This window comes from Malurus melanocephalus, unplaced genomic scaffold (genome assembly GCF_030028575.1).
Source record: "Malurus melanocephalus ecotype Western Australia unplaced genomic scaffold, MMel_1.1 scaffold_397, whole genome shotgun sequence".
Classification (NCBI taxonomy): Eukaryota; Metazoa; Chordata; class Aves; order Passeriformes; family Maluridae; genus Malurus; species Malurus melanocephalus.
In genome coordinates, this window is record NW_026623629.1 from 11,105 (window position 1) to 16,040 (window position 4,936).

Here is a 4,936-nt window from a genome sequence, read left to right on the forward strand (position 1 = left end):
AAAGTTCCCAGCCTTTTGTCTAAGCTCTTCCAAATGAGCAAGACTTGTTCCATTGCTCCACAACATTTATTTTTGTTCAGTTTTTCAGTTTCTTAAAAGCTTCAGAAATTAKGCATGCAAAGATATGTGTTAAAACAATGAGCACCTAAAATAAATTTTGAATTAGGTTTGCCTATGTGGCTTAAATTCATCTTTCACTATGTATCAAATAATTAATTTTCTTCCCCAGGAGYCCTAATGCAGACAGTTCAAAAGCCTGAATTAGTCTGGGGCTGGAACTGGGTTGTCTAATAAAGGAGCTGACTCATTTATTGCATGAGGTAAAAGGTGTGTGATAAATTTAAACAGGGATTTGCAGCATCAAAGGAAACGGTCTCATAGCCAAAGCAATTGAGCAGCATRCTAGGGAATTGGACAGGGATAGATCTTAGGTGATGACAGGCAAGTCACTTAAAATTAGTTTTTCACAGTTGGCCTCTAATTGTGCTTTTTCCATTTTCTGAGTAGCTGCCTTGAGATTTTTTGGGTCTCGGTTACCGACGCGTGCAGCTGAAGCAAATGGAAGGTTGGCTTTGGACAGAGAGAACGGCATGTAAAGTTAAACACACAGAAAATCAAGTCACACCAATAAGTGGACACTTTCTACCTTAATCTTCACATGTYTCAGTTCCCCAGCTGTAAAACTGGGCTCTCTGTCCCCCAAAGGTGGGGCGCAAATGGATCCATGAACATGTGAAGTGTTCAAAGGCTGCACTGGAGAATGTCACGGGAAGGTCCGTGGGGAAATGAATCTTCAGAGCAGGGCTGCCTGGTGAGCAGTGAGCACAGTCCAGGGCCACACACTGCAGCAGAGGAGAGSAGCAAACCCTGAATAGCTGCTCGTTACTGAGCACTGTCTGTGCTGTGCTTTGAGGCCCTGTGGGAAGAGCAGTTTGCAGTGATGTAATTAAAGACYGTACCAGAACGCACACAACACGAGCACTGGCATTCAGGCTGCACCAGAAACTTTAATTCAGGTTTTTTTTCTAGCTTCTGAGGCTTAACTTCTCAACCTCAGTCACGTTCCTTTAATAATTTGGGGTGCGTTGCTGTAACGCTGCAGCTGAATTCTTCCTTGTGGAATTTGATGTCTTACAAAGAGAATGCTCTGTAATCAAAAGTGAATGGTTTGCATTACTTCCTGTTTGCTCCCCACGCTGCTATGGATAATTGCCCCTTTCCTGTGGCTGGAATGAAGAYTGTTGAAGTCCAGTGGCCTCAACCRTGGGCTGCTTATTCAATGTGGCATGTAAGCAGCAGGGATTTCCTTGTCCCTGGCTGGAGACCTGCATACTTTACCTCTTCCATGCGAGTAGGATGAAATTAATCAGCGTTGGTTTTCTCAGCAAGCAATGAAATTTCAACCGCCGCGATGTCGGAGGAGGAAGACTCCTCAAAGGGGAGCGGGAGAAAGCGCATGAATGAGAAGTCCCTGCCAAGACGTGAACACTACGCTTGAGTGTGTCTGAAACGCTGGGTGCAGAGAGTAAATAAGCCCCATGACAGGTCTAGCCTAAATACCCAGCACTTCCATGGCAAGTAGCCCATACTTTCACCGACCTTGGCATCGGGACGAGGATAATATTTTTGCAAGGATGAACTGCACTCAAACAATGTCTCTAATGTTTCGGTGTCGTTGCGAGCATGCTTTCCTTTCAGATCAGCCGTGTGGCTCTTCTTCTCCATCCCTCTCTCCTTTTTCCTTTCAGAGAAGGATATTTTATGTGTCTGCTGAGGAGGAAATCCCTGTCTTCTGTTGAGTTCCTGGGCTGAGGACCCAGAAGACAGTGTAYCTCAGTCCTGGGATGGAGCTGTTAACCCTGAGCTGATGGTTCCCTTCCAGCCCCGGGCACTCTGCTCAGTGTTCCCATATCTCACTCTCACAGGAGAACCTGCCCATCTCTAAAGGAATAATTGCACACAGCAATCCTGAATTCCACGTCTGGTGAGCTCCCAGCAACTGATGAGGTGACAGGAGGAGTCTGTCCACGCACATGGACACAGAATATTTCTGGTGAAGCCACAGCTTGCTCCAAATGTCTGTGCACCAAAAAGCCATAAACAGCATCTGCCCCACCCATTCAGGAGGTCAGCATCAAAGGGGCTGCTCTGCTTGGTAGAATTGAAGGGGCAGCCCAAATCTGAGTGATTGCCCCATAAATGATCCTTTTCCCCATCTCTGAGCATCCCTTTACATTTATGGACTCAGAGCTGATGCTTCACTCAGAGGGAAGGTGGTGTCACCCAGCTGAGGAGAGGCAGCGTGATCTCTTGCACTGTTCTCATTTCTGGCCTTATCCACCTCACTCCATGTATGTTCCTGACCAGAATAACTTGGGAATGAGTTTCTCATGTATTTGTGATGCTGCTCTCACCACACCAGAGCTACTCCTTGCCGTATGTCACTCGGGTATAAAAGTTTATGAGATAACTAGATTAAATTTCAGTGTTTTGGGTTTTTTTAATACTCTATTAATTTTACAAAGCAGTGTATCCAGTTGATGTATTTGAGCAAAGTCTCAGTGGATCAGCACGTGGTTGGAAGGGTGCTGGAGAATACTTGAGGCAAGCATTAGGATGTCAATTATTCATTTATTTCTTCAGGTCTAATATGCAGTGCAAGGAGCTGCTAAAAAATCCTCTTCCAAGTGAGAAGTAAAATGTCTAAATCTGTTTTCAGCATCTAAATACCCCAGCACTACTTATGAGGTATTCTTCTTGAACTTCTACTTGAAGTTCCTGTTAATTTTGTCTTCTGCCTGCTGAAATTCTTTGAGTAACTTTGGAGGTGATAGTCTGGGCTTGTTGTTTTGCAGATCTGAACACCAGTATTTTGTGTTGCTGGATATTTGTGGCTGTATGTTGACATTTAGGAAACAAAAAGGGGAAAAAAAACGCACTTCAAAAGGGTAAGATGTTTTTCATATGACAGTGTGAAAATCAACCAAGCAGTGACCAAAAAAAAGAGATAAACTGAAAAAATTCAAATACTAGAATAACTTTTAAACCTGCGAAAGTTTTCACATATTTTCCCTATGACAACCCAGTTTTCATAAGAATGAAGTGGAACTTCTCTCTGAAATTGCCCTTTTTCTTCTTTGTAGACCTAAGTAAGACTGTTTATGGTTTTTGTGTCTGGACACAAGCTGCCACACCCTCTGCGTCCATCCCAGTAAATTGGTATGAAGGGATCCTTGGTACTTACTGCAGACTTCTGTCAAAAAGGGGGAAAAAACACTTTCCACTGSCAATCCCCCTCCTGCACAAGTTGCTTTCAGTGCATTTGGAGTTTCTAAATGACTTTAAAATCTCTTTTCCACTCCTCATATCAATTTTACTCAGCAGCTCAGCTCCTTCACGCCCACTCAGAGGGGGCTGTCACTCAGCAGGCAGTCAAATCAGCCTGTCAATATAAACCAAGGCAAARTCAGTGTCTGGATTATTACAAATAAGCCACTTGCAGTTGAGCAAAAGATCCAGTTGAGTGGTAATTTAGAACTGTTGTCACAGGTCAGTGGTACTCCTTAAAATTGCTGAGCATTGATTATGTTTTTCAGTGTGTTATTGCCTCTGATTACTTAGGTTGGTGGTTGAGCTTATTGTGCAATTTTTGCTGAAGGCTGGGATTGACAAACACTTATAAAATAAGTGGAGTTTTACCAGTGTGGAGTTCTGTTGTGCTTGAAGGTCGGGGTTTCAAAACATCAGGGGGGAAAAAAAACTGAAAGAAAAACACCCAAGAAAATTTAGCAATGAAGCAACAACTGATAGCATCTAGTATTCTCTTAAAGGATTCACAAATAAAATATCTGAGATGCTTAGGCCTTGCAGTGACCATTGGGCAGCACTCAGAGTCAGAATTCCCTGTGAATGGTTTTACTGTGTGCCTGTCAGTAACGTGTGCTGCCTAAATATTCACTCACAGAATYCACTCATGCCTGTGCTGGTGGCTCTGTGCACTCTGCCTCTCGCTGACCTGGTAAAAATTTAGCCTTGAAAAAGGAAAGCTGCTTCACTCTCTACCTGGGCTGGTYTAGAAGTCAGAGAGTGGTTTTGCAGAAGCCTTTTTGCCTTAAGAAAGTGATTCACAAGATGTCTCCATTAGTTTCCTGGAACTGAGATGTTTATTTTGTGCTATGTACAACAGCAACAGTTCTGTAGATTTCATAACATTAAACATTCGAATTGCAACTTCTACTGAAATTTTCTTGCAGCGTGCGTTACCAGAATGTCACCAGGAAGGAGTCTAAATAACAGCACTAGACAGAAAATAAGTTTGGTATTTCAGTTAGAAACCTTCAGACCGGACGTAAAAGTCCCGAATAAAAAAAATCTCAGTAGCTACGGTCTTTGAGAACAAATCATCCAGTTCTGTCATTCCCATCCAAGGCAGAACAAAATGAGAACAACTAAGTGCTTGTTCCCTGAATTTCCCAGGGCGTTTCTGAGGTGAGCTTTCATATTTTTTGAGGGATTTTTTTCCCAGTCCTCTGGCCTGGCCGCAGAGACATTGTTGGAAGTCATTTACGAAGATAAAGGCAAACTCCTTTTCTAGCCAGGGTGGTGGTCAGGGTTATGGTGTGGGCAGCTCTTCCCCTGGGGCTGCATGAGTACCACTTCAAAGTGCTGGGCAATGGTGGTGGTGCATCTTTTGTGATCGGGGTGAAGTAATTTGGAAGCCCACCATGCCCTGAATACCTTYGTGACTGGCCATGGAGACAACTGGTGCTTGGGAAACCTCACCAAAGGCATTGATCCAAGGCCCTGTGCTTTTCAAGTGTAATTTATGGCAGTGGAAAGCAGTTTGCCACTAGTAATGTGAATTTTTTGCCTAGAAGTGTAACACACCTGCCCATCTGTCTGTCAGCCAGTCAGTCTGTCTCCCTGCTCTTTTTCG